Source organism: Tinamus guttatus, unplaced genomic scaffold (assembly GCF_059628265.1).
Source record: "Tinamus guttatus ecotype Peru unplaced genomic scaffold, ASM5962826v1 Tinamus_guttatus_pri_ptg000492l, whole genome shotgun sequence".
NCBI classification, from domain to species: domain Eukaryota; kingdom Metazoa; phylum Chordata; class Aves; order Tinamiformes; family Tinamidae; genus Tinamus; species Tinamus guttatus.
In genome coordinates, this window is record NW_028289026.1 from 114,428 (window position 1) to 132,520 (window position 18,093).

An 18,093-nucleotide genomic window follows, 5' to 3' on the forward strand; every position below is an offset into this window, starting at 1 on the left:
GTTGACTGCTTCTCCAAACTACAAACTATTCCAGCTTTTGAAGTTATCTCCTTGCTTTGTACAGAAAACCTGAACCTTCAAGCCAGATTTGATAAGGTTGCAAGATAATAACCCTATACTATTGTATTTACTCTTTATATACTAAGCTCTACTTAGGGAAAAATATCCACACTTTTGACTGGAAGAATTTAAAAATAAAAACTAGAAAAAATAGATAATTCTTACTCAAGTAAAGCTATGAACATTTTATTTCACTGAGCAATATCTTTTACACTCTGTATTCACCACAGTAACTATTCTTTTTCTTTACAAAGAAGTCATCTAGAAAATGGGGATAGGAACTCCATTAGTTGCAGGAAGAGGAAGATGAAGGCAGTGACTGTTATTAGCCAGAATGTCCTACAGACAACCATCTCTGCAGTGTGGAAAGAGAAGAGAAGGTGGGAGAACAACTGCAGAAATCAAGCTGTGACACCACCGTTGCTATTAATTGAAAAAATATCTAAGAAAGCCACTTTTCTGTCTACTACAGCATTAAGTGGCTTGTTAAAATAGCATCACCAATACAGAAATAACGTACCAAGGCCAGGCGGAAAGACCAACAGTCAGAATAACGTGGTGGAAATGACTCGTATCGAGCTGGGCCTACCAGTTTTGGATGAAAACATTTGATTCTTCATTTTACATATAATAATAATAGAAACAAATTTTCAATGAGAGGTAAGGAATAATAGTTACAATAAGAGTAAAATGAACAGTTAAGATAGAAATATTAATAGTGACTGACGAAGCCACTGTTTGTGGTTCCGTGGAAGGGAGAGGTTGTCCAGTTAGCTTCTTGTTATGTTCTAATACGATATCGGAGATGGAGGAAGTGGACTTGTTTCTGATTGTTTATAAAATACAATAACCACATTTAGTGAATGAGCATGAATTCATACAGCTGAATAAAGGCACAAATGTTTTAAATGAAATAAACTAATTCAACATTAAAGTTTATCCAATACTATCTTTTAAATTTGATGTTCGTCAAGAATAGAAGATCAAATGAAATGCATTCCCTAGTAACTATTACGCTGTGTGTGCAAGACTGACTATGTCTCTGTGTGTCTGTAACTAAAAAAACTACACATTCTATTTTAATTTGGAAAGTTATTTTCATTTCAAGCATTCTCTGCATGGGGCAAATGACTTCTGAAGATGAAAACATTTCCCACACATGCTTCACATCATGTAACAAGAGAAAGATCACTCCCAAATTCAGTCTCTCATTCATGCCTTCCCACCCCCACTTTTTTTCCTTCCTTCAAAAAAAAAAAAGAAAACAGAAAGAAAGAAAGAGAGAGAGAAAGAGAGAGAAAGAGAGAGAAAGAAAGAAAGAAAGAAAGAGAGAAAGAGAGAAAGAGAGAAAAAGAGAGATGTGTTTGGCAAATCAACAGCATAAATATTTCAGAAACTGTCCAAGCCATACAATGCCAGTCTAATTCCAACCAAATCACATGAAAAGAAAAAGACATCTTGGGAAGAAATGTCATGCCACCTTTTTCCAATTACTTCCCAGTAACAATTTAATGAGAGCTGTAAAATACAGTGCATATCAACCACTACATGATTATAGCACTCAACACTTCTAAAACTCAGGTATCCAAATGTGGATGCCTTCTGTAATTCCTGTTCATGCAAATACTTTCACATATGAATAACTGTAGTCAAATGAGTAGTTCTTCCGATGTTTGCAGCTCTGATTCTAAAATTATATATGATGGTCCTAATCCGGCAGATGTTTAATAACTACAACCCATTACAACTGCTGAAATTCTAAACTCAAATAATTTCAGTAGAGTTTAATTGCAGAAACATTTTGTACAATAAAAGAAAATTACATAAGTTTAATTTCCATTCTCTTGTCTATAATTATATTTCCACTATATACTTCCTACATTAAGCTAAATCTATACTATCTAATAAACATAATTATATGAAATGTTCATACAATAGTCTAAAGAAAGTAACAATTAAAAGCCCATAATTTAGTTTCTCTACGTAACTCATCATTCTCAGAGAATAAATTATTGAATTAATTCATTTATCCTCAACCAAGCACTGACAAGCGCTTTTCTAAAGACAGATTTTAATTTTACCCTTGCAATTCTTCTCTTGTAAGTTATTTCTGCTTTTCTGAAGAGAAAAAAAAATCTTGTCTAAAATTCCTATTGGAACTTTGCTTATTGATCACATTAGACTCCCCTTCATAAATAGTTTATCAAATATTAATAAAAATTTAAAAATATTATTAATGTGCTACTTGTTGGGCTTGAAATGTATAAAAAATATGCAAGATTTACTAGAACACCTACTGAATATTTAACTTAAATAAACTACACGTGAATCTTATTACATTTTTGCTAACTTTATGATCTTCTAAACTCTAAAAATATTTGAACAGGATATATCTTCTTGGCATATGTGGCAACCCTGCTCGCCTCACCAGGAAAATGCATATGCGTACTCTAGGCAACGATAACGGAGACTCAGAAAGACAGGGGAAATTGTTTAGATGATATCTGCATATGGAGAAGAAGAAACCAGAGGAGTAACCTTGGAAGAGTGTGTGTAAGGGGCAGTCTGCCTACAGGTCAAGGGAATAAATTCATTCTTGCCTTTGTAGAGTTTCCAGAACAACATCCTACTATTTTGCGCTTTGGAGGAGGAGCAACTTTTATCCAATTATGAAGTTTCCCTGGTTCTTGAGAATTAATGCTATAAATTTAAAGGAAAACCGGGATTTGAGAGCGAGCCAACAGCTATTGAAATGGAGGGGAGCGCATTCCAGCAGCTTCAATGGGCTTTGCGCGGGAGCCTGCGTGTTCGGTGCTACTTATGAACCGCATACATTATCTGATCATTTGTTCTCAGCTTACTCTTAATCCTATTTTACAAAGCTAATGTTCGTCTTCTAATGACAATCTAATTGCTTGGTGCCATGTTTACTAGTGGGAATGAACCACAAGCCATGTCACTGTAAGCTCCAGGGAGCATTCCAGTGATTGGGAGGTTAAAAACTCCCTATCTGCAGAAAGGGGAAACTCGTTCCTTAGCTCTCTGGTACAAATTATTTCCAGGTGCTGATAATTATCACTCATGGAGTTTGATATTCCGGCCTCTACATCTAAATTTATACTTGACAAGTTAAACTTTTCATCATGTGCAGCCGTCTCTGAAAGGCTGAGGACAAGGACGGACAGACTGCTGATGGGTGAAAGCAGCTCCACTTAAAATAGCAGTGCTTAATTACAAGCCTTGTTGTTTGTTTCTGTTCAAAGCATTTTAATGCTATCCTTTCCTGAGGAAATAATATGATATATTATTAAACACATAAGCATTATTGCATATGCTCATGAGCAAGAACTGTCAATAGCCAAATAGCTATTTGGAAGTTTGGAAAGGTCTAAGAAAAACAGTCATCAAAAGCCAAGGTTTTCCATCAGACAGACTTTACATAATTATCTTACTCTACACACAAGTTACATGTATGCAAAATACATGCAGATATATGTGGAAAAAGAATGTAACACATAGAAAAACAACATATTCAAGCACTAGATATTTAGCTATACATATTTTTGAACACATACGCACACTCTCATACATAAGCACACTCACATATTCCAAAAGTTTTGTCACTTAGCAGATAAGAGTTATATAAATAACCTTAAAATAGAGACCAGCAAGCAAAAAAATGAAAGGAATTTATGGAAGAAATGCCCTATAGACACTTTAAGATTTCTTAGGTTTATGTTGCCAGTTTTAACCTACTATCTGCCTATCGATAGTCTTTTATGAGTGTGCTTCTTAGCCATCTGGCATGCTGTGAATCTGATCACTCAGCTAATTTTGAAGCAACTCTGACGTAAGTTTGTTTAAAAGGTGACCCAAGAGACCATCTTCAAATGAACATTTAGTGAACTCCATAAATGCAAGTGTATCCAACTGCAATATTGGAATTATAAAAGTTGTCATACCAAGCTTTTTCAGAGGACCATTCTTACAATGTCTGCAAAAAAACATCTATTTTAACAGACATGTCTTGAATGGGGCAGGTGTATTTTTGCCTTAATGAGTATATTATAAGAGGGCGAGGGTGCTAGATGTTTGCCCAGCAACAAGCACCTGCAGACTCCAGATTCTCAGTACCTGGAATGTTACTACTGATTAAATTAACAGTGACAGGACTTGAAATTGAGTCCACTTGATCTCAGGGTCTCACAGATTAAAGTATTAGTCCACTGAACCATGTTACTAGACTTTAATCTATTAGATATTTCCTTGTCTTTGTTCAATAAGGTAGAAAAAAAAGCGTGAAATGGTAGAAACCTTGGAACAGTGACAAGTAAACATGCAGAAATGCCGAGACAAGCTTATTAATGGAATCATCAATGGAAAATAACTGCTAAACATCGATTGTCAGCAAATTACACTACATTGAGGTGTACTAGGCCAAAGCCTCAGCTTTTATAAATCAGCAGGGTTTTAATGCCATGAAAATTTGCATCTGTGATGCTGTGACCCAGTAACTTCACTTTACTAAAGCACTAATCTTATAATAAGAAACAAACATTTTGCAGTTTTTGATGCTTTTCCATCCCAGAATCTCTGTGAAATGTGCAAGGAAAAGATTCAATTTATAACTGGATAAAGCAACGTACAGAAAAATCAAATGACTGTCTTGAAATGACACAACAGCTTGAAGATCTGGCAAAATACAGGATCCATCCACCCTTCTGCTCACTTTCTCCCACCACTGGTCTTACTGACCGGTATATCGGGAGTCTGGAGAAGAAACACAGTTTGTTAAACAACAGCTCAGGCATTAAGAGAATTGGCATTTTATATTACTGTTTTATCCAAACTCATCCTACCTAATTGTCGGCATTTGCCTGCTATGTCCAAGTTAAAACACAGCCACTGTGGGCTCCCTGGAGCTTCCGCAGCCATGTTTTCACTAGCTATAGGGAGCCCAGGTAAGCAAAGCTAGCTTAATGTCTAATATTGCGCGGGACATCTTTAGCTCTATCAGCCACCAGAAATCAACATAATTTTACATAAAATCAGATAGAGAAAAAAAAAAAAGAACACATTCTTGTTTAAATGTAAAAACCATGGCAGGAATTTAACAGTGTGCAAATGCCAAACCAGAAAGCAAACAGAGTATATGGACAAAGGCTCCAAATATTGGGGATGAACAACTTGCAGAGTGCAAGAGAAACATAAAAGAAATTCGAGATAACAATAGAAGCACATTGTACAAAAGAAATTTAAGCCAGAGATAGCCAGAAGCTTATTTCCCTTATGATTCACAAAGCATATTGCAAAACTGCGGTGAGTTGGCATATATTTTTAAATTTAAGCCTTAGTAGGAAGCGGCTGATGGTAGGAGATCATCCTTCAGTGGGTCAAGGTAAAAGGACCTGGTATGAAAGGCAGGGGGTGAGAGCACAAAGAAGCTGCTGCCTGCAGCTGATTTGGTGCCTTTTCATATTCTTGTAAAACTACCGTCCTCTCTTTCAGTTCCTATATCCATCCTATATCCTCTGAGTCCTTCCTTAAACTGCATCCTGAGCAGCGTTCCCTGCTCCTCTGACCCCTGCACCGGGAGCAGCGACGCGAGCGAGGACACCCCGCCGCTAGGCCCGCGCTCGCAGGAAGCACAGACACGCCACACTGACTTGCTCTTGCTGCCCCATCGAATAAAAACACAAAATCTTGAACTGCCAAGGAGTTAAACAAGGCCTTTTAGGGCACTACGTCACTGCATTTAATCATCTCCAGCATTCCGGCAAGTCCTCTCAAAGCTTAAAAAGAATTCACTTTGCTTCCGATAACAGCATCTCTTAAGATTCACTTGTATACTTTTCTTCTTAAAAACTGCCTGCATTCCCCCATCCTTTCTTAAGATATTCTTAACATAATTTAGCAAAAGCTCTGTAATCCAATACTTATGAAATGGGCTGTCAGGCATAAACTATGCCAGAATCTCTTAAGTCCACACACAGCAGGACACAAAACTAGTAGCAACTGTACTGAATTACAACCAATAGGAGAAGTCACAGGTCACAGAAGCCACACAGAGTCCAGCTATAGCCAACAATGGCACTTAATGTACTTTCCATGTCCAGAACCATCCGCTATAGAGCTTCTGTAAAACAGATTAATGATAATAGCGGCAGAAACTAGAAAAGAAATGCAAGAAATGGAAGCGCGGCCAATATTCCATTTGTGATTTGTCACACCGTCGCACAATAAGGCCTCGGCGCAAATGTGTTGCCAATTTACAATTCAGATGAGCTTCCTTCAATTTTTAAAAGAATGGACTGTACACATCAGTCAGGATGACACAAAAATGCCCTGTCAGGTTAATTTTAAATGCACGTTTTATTTGCTACTGTTAACTAATCGCTATCATTATTTGTGATTTTTTAAAAGAGGCAGCCATTATTACACAAAATGCAACTTTGGATTCCCTAGCTGCAATGGAAATCACTGTTGTAACCAAGCTGTATTTTCTGATTTACAATATTTTGACTTTTACACTACATAGTTGGATGGTAATTTATTTTTTTTGGCATCACATAAAAAAATCAAAGTATTACCAGTGAAAAGGAGTGCATTTGGTTAGAGCTTGACCTGAAGTCTACTGAAGGTAATGGATCTTTTTTTTCTTTTACATTAAAAGCCTATTGACCAGGTCAAATTTACAAAAAAAAAAAAAAAAGTTTCTTTTCTTAAAACATTGTTTACCTGTATTTTATGAAATTTCTCCTTGCTGTGAAATTCAGCAGATGGGATATCAGGGGGATGCATTTGGCCTCTTATAGGATAGATACTGTTTCTGTAGAAAGGTGCAGGGCTCTGATGATGCAGAAAATAAAGGACATGCTGTTTCTGATGTTCTATTAAAAGGAAAGGCAGTTAAGTGGTCAAGGCCTAAAATTAGACTTGCCACAAATGCCAGTGGCAGGAAATAGTCTGAGTATTTAAAATATCACTCCATAAAAAAAGGAAAAAGAAAAAAAAGTTGCACTGAGTTTCTGAAAAAAAAAAAGTTAAAGGCTGTAGGATTTAAAAAGCAGCAGCATACCTAAATCCATGCCTAACTTTCACCACAAGAAGTCATGGGCTCTAGTCACTCACCCACAGTTAACATATTCACACACTGCTGTGCCAGTTCAGGCTTTATCTATGCAGCATCCCAGTCCTGGAAAGACTTCCTCGTCTTCTATTCTTCCTCAACACCAAAAATATTCAAAGTGAATTTGAATCACCATGAAACATCTCTAGAAGATTCAACTTTTTTTTTTGATGATGAAATTAGCTTAAAAAGTTCCTTTTCCTTCTCTGCCTTATAAATCTCTTGCTGTCCTGTTTCCACGACGCTCCATCACCCCTGATCCCCAGCTAGGATCAAGTGCTTGTTGGAGCTTTGCTTTAACCTCAAACACTTATCTTAGAAATAAGCAAAGGCTGATTGCTGGGATTCTTGGGGCAGAGGCAGATGAGAGGGAGGTTGGTTTTCCATCCAGATCCAGCTCACAACACAAGCTGAAAACCCATGGCATTGCCACACTGGAGGACAGGCAGGAGGCTGGAAGGGTGATGGAGAGAGTGGTGGAATGGGAAACCTTCAAGGTGACTTCAGTGTCAAAACAACCACTGCAAGAGCAGGTGGACAGTTCCACCACAAGCTAAATAGTTAATACAAGATGCAGTTAGTTTCACGCAAAGCATTTCCTAGGAACACCAGAAAAGCCATTTATAGCTTGGAGCCATCTCATGTACCTCCCTGCAAGGACCAACGACAAGAGCCATGCTGCTTACCTGAGATCTTGTGCAGCCTCATTATTTTGTTTTGCAAGTGATCCCATAGTTAAGTCAAGACCACCAGAAACATCCAAACAACAGGGATTGAGTTCTTTGGATTTTTGATTTTTTTTTAAAGAAAACAAAAAACAATCTGAACACAAACCCTATTGCCAAAAGTTGGGGAAAATAATGCTATTTCTAGTAGAAGAACAGAAGGAAAATAAACTCCTATATGGAAAACAGCATGCATGTTAAACAGAAAAAATAGATGTTTACATTTGTTTAAAGGGGGATAGAAAGGTTTGGAAAAGAGGACTATCAGCTGACATTATGATGAGCAATATGTAGTAATTCATCAGCCAATGTAATGACAGAGTCATATTCTACAACACTAATTTCCTATGACTCTGATATTTCTCTTGAAAGAAGTTTTTTCTTTTTTAAAAACCAATATTTGATCACTGACATATATATATGCAACTTAGAGTAGGAAAAACTTCTGAATCTTTACAGACTGGATAGAAAGTTTCATTGAATCAAAGTGTAGACTACCCAAACACTGAAGAGGCTATATATTTTCCAGATTGGGATTAGCAATTAGGAGCTTTTAAGTATTTCTGCCAGTTTTGATGTTGAATATGTTCTAGTTATTTTGGCAAGTCACATAATCTTTCTGTCTCAGTTTGTCTGACTGTAAAGTGAGGATATTACTTATCAAGTCACACAGGGACGTTGTGAGGATAAGTTAATGTTAGAAAAAGGACATTTGATGCTTCACTAAGTCAAATCCATCAAAAACACATGCACAGTAAATGTCACCAAGTAATCTGACCTGGAAATTACCTCAGTAATTCTCCACAATAGTCAAAAGTCTTTGGGGTAAATAAAAGCAGATAAATTTCATCCGAAACTGGAACTCAACCTAAAGCGAACCTTAGTTGAGGTTCAAAAAGAAAAGTTACTTAAAAGGATTGTTCCTAGTATCTCTTTATCTCTTATTTCCAGTTCTAACTCATGTCCATAAGGAAAAGTTCTAATACCATGTAGGAAAGTTTGTTCTTGTGGTTATTTCTGGCACACTCTGCAGAATCAAGAGAAGTTTGAATAGCTTAGCTCAGCATCTCAGCTTTGGGTACTTCTCCAAACTGAGGCAAAATCTGTGGCATTTAACAGTCACAAACTGTGATCCTTTTCTTCTTTCCAGTGTAGGATTTTTTACACAGAATAAAATCTTCTTCACATCACTTGGAATCATTAAGGACTGAGTGAGTGCAAGAAAATGAGAACTGCAGCTCCCTGAGGTGACATTCTAGTGGAGACTGAAAGAGGGTGGAGCTCTTAATCCTAAAACTGGGCTTGTCAGAACTGCAGTGCATACCACCTGGAAATGCACGGCCTTTCAAATACCCTGATGTAGCCCAGGAATAGCAGCATCATGATTTCAGGGCTTCACAATTCATAGTAATCCCGTAAAATCCAAAGTCCAAATTCTATTTCCTATAATGTTTTCCAGGTTTCAAAAATTGTTACTTGAAGCAGTCATCAAGACAAGGGGAACTTGACTTTCAATATAATAAAAAACACTGCTTTGCTACCTGATCTGAAAATCATTGCTTTCACAGATCTGTTTCAGAAGGAAGTCAGACTAGTGATGTTTCCCTAACCAGGTAAAATTCTAAGTTTTCAAGCAATCTGATTTAATGGTATCGCTTTGGGAAAAGCTCATATGCATACAAAGATTTTTTTGAAGTTAACTAATTCAAAGTCTAACACTGGTTTTAGCAACACATCCTCCTAACCAAAATTTCAAATAATGTAAGTATTGCTAAGAATGCTAAGAATATAAAACTCCCAAACAGCCTGCATCTAAATGTGTGGCCCATGTCACCACTAGCATCTACAGATAAAATTTTTGATCCTTTGAGGTCAGGACTTCATCAGCTTCAGCAGGCTAATATGGTACCAAGAGCACTGTTTCCAACAGTAACCAGTGTAAAAAGATTGAAGTTTTCCTCTATATTGCTTTCCACCATAAATTATATATGAATAAGAAATAAAAATCATGCCACTAATTCAATTATATTCTTAACTTTTTCAACAACATAATAAAATTTTGGTTAAAGTAAGTAAGTAAGTAAGTAAGTAAAGTAAGTAAGTAGGACCTTACCAGTCAAACTTCTACAAAACAGATCTAACTATGCTGTTCATACCTCTCACTTTGCCAACTTAAGAAAGTTGTTCTTATGAAAATTATTTCCTAAATCTTCATATAACAAGGTAGCTCCTCCCACTAAAAAGTCAGGAATACAAAGACTAATTTGATTATCAGTGTAAAGAAAAACAGAAAAAGGAAGAAAGAGGATGTTCACATACTTTACAAACATTCTCCAAAATAAATCTATTGTAAAGTACAGTAACAATAGTCTAAATAAAACCCAAAATATAAGGTATTTTCATGTTACTTTTCTGCTAAATATGAGGTTGTTTATATGAAGTATTCCATCACTTATTTTTGCTGCTCCATTTTTCTCCTCTCTTCCTCTGCTCTCTTTTCTATGGCAGAACAGAATTTGGCCTTTCACGGTTTAGTCTGACTGTGACACAGCTAATCAGGTCCTTCCTTCTAACTCGTCTTAACAGTTTAATTTCCTTCTGACTCTCACCTACAAACTTCTTCACCTTAGTTCTGATCTCCTATTTGTCTTTTCCTTCCACAGTACAATTCCTTTCTTTTTCCTTTCTTATCAGCCATATCTATTTACGTGCTGAGTTTGAAATTTTCCTGAAGGCTGAATGAACTGTTTGCTGTGTTGCTCTGATTATGAAGTACAAGAAGCAACAATACTAATAAAGCTAAGATAGGGTAATTCAAATCTGTTGAAGAAAAACTAACAACAACAGAATACAATGGAATAATCGTTCCCCTAACTCAGTGATTTCCCTGCAGCAGAAAAAGGCTTTCTGGATTACATACAGAATAACCTTGGCACAGCTTCATATAAGTGCTGGGGCCTACTAAGGAAATGTTTGATATAATGCCAACAGTGGGCAATAAAACTGAAGTAAATCAGATACCAAATGGGCAGGACCCAGGCTTTCTTTTCTGGCTGTACAGCACCTAGCACAGTCTGATTGCTACCAGAAAAGAAAAAAAAAAAAAAAACTCTAAAAATGTTTTATCAGAACTGGAAGTCACATTCCCTTTCCTCTAAGACTCAGCCTGTGTGTTTCTGATCTATAGTCACTATGTTTAAAAATACAAACCAGGTTCTTCATCATCAGTGATATAATAGAATATATTAATTGATGTTCTTACCTTATAATTCGTTTTATGTAAACCCAGTACAGTGTGTCTTTTGTTCGTAACCTTGGAGGTTCGATGATGGTTTCAATTAGACTCTTCTGTTTATATGCATACAGACTTCTGAGATGCATTTCCAACAAACAACTGTAACACTGTGTATATGCACAGTAATCTGAACTGGGAGGGCCAAATTCAGTCCTGTTGCAGGTAAACATAAATCTAATTTGTCCTGATTCTGACAGTCATGATACTAGGCCAAATGAAAGAATGGGCTTAACTCTATAAATTTAAAGATGTGGAAATATCAGGTAATTTAGTCTAGATTTCTGTATAAAGTGACGGATTATATTTCACATAATTATTTCTGTAGTGAGTCCAATACCTTGTATTTGTCAGAATCCCTGAAGAAAGGCAGTTAGTCTTGATCTCAAATAGTAAAAACTGGATAACCCCCTTCTCATTTCTACAGTACTTTTTTTTTCAACGGGCACAAGTCACCACTGCTGAAATGTATCCCTTCTTTCTCATTTAGGTTTAACTTTCAGCACGATTGCCTTTTTCTTTTCAGAACTACCAGTGGACAATGGTGGCCATTAGTGTCCAGCATTTTCTTCCTGGGAAGACACTTAATCATGACAACTCACCTCAACCCACAGTTTGCTGGTCATGACAATGCCCAGATAATGCTTCAAGTTTCTGTTCCCCTCTATAGGGCACTTGCCTCCTCGGATAATCATGTGCAGCTTTCCTGCCTGCCCCTTCATTTTCTTTATTTATGATTAGAAATGTTAGTAGCTCCCTAACTAACAAAACACGATGCAATGGAACCAGGCCAGCTCTAGATTTGGATTTCAAGCCGTTTGTGATCAAACATGTGAGGCCATATTGTAGCAAAGCCTAATTGCGTTTCAATTTATTTCCATTACAGTCATTTTGCACTCTACAAAGGCTGCAGAGAAGGGTGGATTATTTTCACACTGCTAAGTAAGACAAGTGGAAGCAGTTTTCCGAGAAGGGCTCTGAGCACAGAACACAAACGACAATGGATCTCTGTGCTCCAAAGGTGCTGCTGAATGTTTTATTCCCCACAGACTGTTTACGGAGCTGAGCCCATGGATCAAGCAGAGATTGCAGTCCTAAATGCTATCGGAGGAAGCTAGCAAGATAAATGCAGTTTTCCTTTTTTATTGGTCATGCTGGGCATGGCCTATTATCTTTAAATGGCCTGAACAGTTACTGCAGAGAAAAGAACAAGGATACTATCTCCATCCAGGCTTGTTATACTCTCCAGGGCAAAGACTGTGAGAGCTACAGATAAACAAAGAGATGGCAAAAGCTAATGTTGCTCCCCCATTATTTGTAGCCAAGAGAGAAATGACAAATACTTAAGAAGTGGCACTTCATAAATTATGATCAGCTCTCCCTACCCCCACCAAAAATCCATTAACAAGGAAATTTTTCAGGCAAGTAAGCTCTGCCCTAGGAACACATGTTCAAGATTTTTTTTAGACTTAACCTAAATTAAGGTCAGTGACCTTAATCCCTTCCATTGTTATTGCCTTGTGTCCTAAGAACACAAGAGGACAGAGCAGGCTTAATGAATGAAAAACTCTGATTCAGATGCGTTTCATGTCCAAGCATCTCATTTGAATCTCCCCAAATCTACCGACCTGTTTATTATGATTTATTCTGAATGCATACCATAACTGCTTTGTTTCTCTTTTTCCTTCTTTTAGGTCTTTGCTTCACTTCAGTATAACGGGGGTAGTTGCTCAGCAGATCCATGTGGCTGAATTAAGCTTGGTGGATCTGCACCAGCCTCTGCCTGTCCTCACAGCCAGCCTCGCTCCGCCACTGCTGCCAACGCACCCAGCACTCCCAGGCCGGTGCTGAGAAGTCATCATCCCTGTATCTTCCCATCTATCCTGACATACTTCTTAGATGTTTCCTCCTCTTCTTCCCTAACACCTCGATTCCTTCAATTCAATTCATTGTTAAAGCTTATTCAGATATCTGCCACCGTCTTCTCTGGCCTTCTAAGAGTAGTATCACTCTCCTCCACCTCACAACAGATCTGCTAAGAATAAGGTCTTATTCACCACTCTGACCAACCCAGGTTCCTTTCTCCAAACATGTCCCACCTTCTCCTCCTTCACATGAATCCCATTTTTCATCTTGCTACTTATCGTGCCAAATTAGACTGTAGCCTCTTCTGAGAAGATAGACTGCCTTAACATGTACTGTAGCATTGTAAGTTCCTCTATTTAACTACATCTTCTTGATGCTACCATAATTCAAAATGCAACAACGCATTAAGTGCTCCATCCTGTTACATAATAAAAATCAAACACTAGAGCTTCAACTTTGTTGTGATCACAGCGATAAGAGCATCTGTGCTAAGGGGGGATTTCTAGCACATATATTCCTTCCCGACCCACAATGACTCAGCTGGCAAGGCAGAGATTGGTGCTTCCCTCATTCCTGTGAGCATCACTACTCTCCACTGAACCTTTAAAAATTAAGGTAGATGGGATTTGTCCAAAGAGAAGTTTTTAATCAGAAAATACCAATTCACAGCAACTGAAACTTGCCATGAAACACAGCAGTTAGAAGACTGTTCGTTTTCAGAGTCAGGATGAACCTTCTACCCCTCCAAGAGGGACGTAATAGCTCAGTAGGTCCAGAGACCTCAGTCATAGTAATGTTCCACTTGCACATTCAGTAACTTTCAAACTCCAGGTGGGACATCCAAGTATTTTAACTATCCTCAGTGTTCTTTGTTTTTCACAATACATAAAAATAAATATTTATTTTTCAAGACTAAACAAAAAATAATGGTGAATTCTCAAAGATATTCTTGTTAAAATTATTTGTTCTTGTTAAAATTATTTAAGTTCAGGTTAAAGTGAAACTGAAAGAAATGCATTTCAGAATTTCCATTGAGTACTTTTGACTTGCTAATAGAAATTGGCTAAGGTTCTGGCCATTCGTCCCATAGGACATTCCTACAAGTGCTAGTGGCTTGTTTTCTTTCCTCAGACAGTTTTCCTGGACTGCATAGGTAGTCCCACCACTGTACAGAAGAACACTGCTGGTCATATACCGACCCATGGCAAATTTACTCACAGGAATTTTGTGCCATTCAACGCTAAGGATTATTTCCAAGCTTTACAACAGCATATGTCGCAGTAAACGAATTTGAAAAATGCTACTTTAGGAATGGGTTTGTTCTGACATGGACATTCTGAATCGCTAGCCCAAGACTCAATTCTGAAAAGAGGCTACCAGGAAGTTTATGGGAACAAACATATATATATATATATATAAAATTGCACTGAAAATGGAAACAGTTCATGGTATTGAATTGTCAAATGAACACTCCTGAAGCAATGCCTCATTTCCCAAGACTGTTTATCTTAATAGTAACAGATTAGTGAATCTGAAACAAAAGGTGGTAACCAGGTCCAAATATCATGTCAGCCTGCATGAAGTTAGGGAGATTTCAGTCCAAAAGGAGTGTAGAATTTGTGATGATTTTCCTTTATCCCCTGTCCGATCCTTTAAATTACCTTTGAGAAGTGATTACTTGATTGTTCAACTTCATTTTTATTAAAAGACATCCCAACTTTTTTGTTGCTGATGTCAAATTCACTTGGTCAAATTACTGACAAGTGGCACTGAACTATTGAAGTGCTATATTAATACAGATTATGCTGATTAGTAAAATCATTAAAAATTGATTCAATGGTACTCTAATTTATATCATGGAGAGAGGTGACAAGGAATATACAAAAAGACAGAACATACATTTTGCTGCTTTTCTTCTATCAGAGCTGCATTTTACAAATGGCAATATTCAGGATCCCTGAATAATTTACTTTTTACTTAATGAGCATTTCTAATCTCTAATTAGAAGTGTCTAATCTCTCCCTCCCCCTGTTCTAAACAACTTATAGTTAAATACTTAGAATTGTGTGTGATGGTAGCAGACCTTGGAAAGCTATATGCTTTCTTTTCAGCCCATTACTCAGTTTCTCAAAAGATTTTCATTATCATAGCTTTGGATACCCAAATTAAGCCAGATCAGCTTTCCCAGGAAACAAATTTGTGGAAATGTGCCATTACAGAGAAATTCACTCCAGAAACAGAAAAAAAAAATGTATTGTCCACACAGCCCCAAATCACAGGAAAGGATTTCAAAAGCCACAAACTTTGAAGGGCTAAAGCTCTCCTAACTTCAGTACATCTCCAGAACCCACACTAACAGAAAGCTTTTTGGGAAAAAAAAAAGAAGATTTTTCTTATGTGCTTTTCTAATATTCCCCACTAGCCTCCAGATGTAAGAGGTTCCCATCAGGATGGGTGCTGCTGCCAGCTCATTTCTGAGCCTGTGCTGTAAGCCACTGCAAAGGAGATTTGGGAGCTGAGGTTAACTAACAGGTTTAATGATTAAAGTTTGTCACATGGACATCACCTGACTCTGTAGGACTCCACTTTTTGTGTTAACCTTTCTCCTGAAGCTTCATGGCATGAAGATTTTGGAGAGGGCCTCAGCAAACAGGACACTTCTAGAGCAGAAAAGAGTTGCCCTCATCCAGTGAGAACACACAGTGGGTGAGCAGAGGGCAGCATCTGACATGGATTTCTAGCTAAACAGCTGAAATGAGCAGAACAATATATGTTAAAATGCATGATAAAAATCACTTCAGAGATAATCTGAAAGAATGAAACCAAATTATTCATCAAGAAACTTGCCACATCCTCACTTTTCCGTTATGCATTGAGCTTTCATAACCATTTTCACAGGGTTTTGGGTTAAAGTGCTTTTGTCTGTTTCTAAAAGTTGTGTGGGTTTCTTTTACTTTGCTGAGTGCCTCTGAAAACTGAGTTTCTCATGTTATTCATACTGCTGAAGAAGAAATCTGCACAATCCTCACAGCTCAAGCCACCCAAAGCTCCCAATTCCATACAAATTTGAGGTCTTTTAAGTAATAATATAGCATCACTATGAAAACATGGGTTTCCTGCTTTGATAAGCACTATCATTTCAAGCAAGCCTCACTGAAAGTATTTTTCTGCTTGTTTTTTTCCACAGAAATTAATGTATTACAGTCAATAGTATACAATAAAATTAAAAAAAATCCCATTATTTAAAGATAAAGTGTGAAAATGTATGCTAATAAAGACATTTATGATCAAAAGCACTGTAACTCCTAGAGCTTATCCAAACAAAACCTCAAGAGTTCAAAGAAACAGCAAGACTACTAATACTGCGATGCTTCCAGCGGAATGACTGAAATGTCCTAGGGATTGAGGAGCAAACTGCTGGAATAGACACTGCTGCGCATTTTACACCATAAATGATAAAAATGCACTTGTGCAGCGGCACGCCGGAGTAAGGCAACAATCTGCCAGGGTGGAAGCCCAAGGCGGTTCTGCAAACCGCGCTGGCATCGGCGCGCGGCCCTGCGCCCCGCTCTTCTCTGTGGCCGTGGGGCCTCCTGCCCTCACATGCGGCCCTGCGCCCCGCTCCTCTCTGTGGCCGTGGGGCCTCCTGCCCTCACATGCAGCCCTGCGCCCCGCTCCTCTCTGTGGCCACGGGGCCTCCTGTCCCCGCACGCGGCCCTGCGCCCCGCTCCTCTCTGCGGCTGCGGGGCCTCCTGCCCCCGCATGCAGCCCTGCGCCCCGCTCCTCTCTGCGGCCGCGGGGCCTCCTGCCCTCACATACGGCCCTGCGCCCCGCTCCTGTCTGTGGCCGTGGGGCCTCCTGCCCCCGCGCGCGGCCCTGCGCCCCGCTCCTCTCTGCGGCCGCGGGGCCTCCTGCCCCCGCGCGCGGCCCTGCGGCCCGCTCCTGTCTGTGGCCGTGGGGCCTCCTGCCCCCGCGCGCGGCCCTGCGCCCCGCTCCTCTCTGCGGCTGCGGGGCCTCCTGTCCCCGCACGCGGCCCTGCGGCCCGCTCCTGTCTGTGGCCGTGGGGCCTCCTGCCCCCGCGCGCGGCCCTGCGCCCCGCTCCTCTCTGTGGCCGCGGGGCCTCCTGCCCCCACACACGGCCCTGCGCCCCGCTCCTCTCTGCGGCTGCGGGGCCTCCTGTCCCCGCACGCGGCCCTGCGCCCCGCTCCTCTCTGCGGCCGCGGGGCCTCCTGCCCTCACACACGGCCCTGCGCCCCGCTCCTCTCTGCGGCCGCGGGGCCTCCTGTCCCCGCACGCAGCCCTGCGCCCCGCTCCTCTCTGTGGCCGCGGGGCCTCCTGTCCCCACACACGGCCCTGTGCCCCGCTCCTCTCTGCGGCCGCGGGGCCTCCTGCCCTCACACACGGCCCTGCGCCCCGCTCCTCTCTGCGGCTGCGGGGCCTCCTGCCCCCGCACGCGGCCCTGCGCCCCGCTCCTCTCTGTGGCCGCGGGGCCTCCTGTCCCCACGCGCGGCCCTGCGCCCCGCTCCTCTCTGCGGCCGCGGGGCCTCCTGTCCCCACGCGCGGCCCTGCGCCCCACTCCTCTCTGCGGCCGCGGGGCCTCCTGCCCCCGCGCAGCCCGGCTCACCTCGCCGGCAGCACCAGCCTTCCGCAGGTGTTGCCTGAAGGGCTCTTCCTGGCTGCTCTTTGAATCATTTTGTAGACACTAATGAGCATCCCTCTTCAGCTTTAATTACTGGTCCCTGACAAGTCAACATAATAGGAATCAGCTTAACCAAGCATACTCCCCAGCGACATGTTCAATTACTCAGGTTGTACTTCTCCGCGAGAGGTCTGCGGGGTTGCTAATTTAACATTATCAAAAAAATAAACAGAGGTATTGGTTACAGTTTATCTTTTGACCCTTCTGTCACCAAATCGGGCAAGACACCTCCCAGTACAATGGACCGGAAGATTAAACACTTTTTAAAAAAATCAATCCATTTGTCTTTTAAAGTAAAATGTTTGCAATGTGATTTTAAGCA

The 18,093-nt window shown here is 40.1% G+C and overlaps 1 protein-coding gene across 2 annotated transcripts in view; it reads right to left on the bottom strand.

The window, feature by feature from the left end:
* TRPS1 (transcriptional repressor GATA binding 1) overlaps window positions 1–18,093 on the bottom strand; it is a 165,043-nt gene that overhangs the window by 93,017 nt on the left and 53,933 nt on the right. The window lies entirely within an intron of this gene.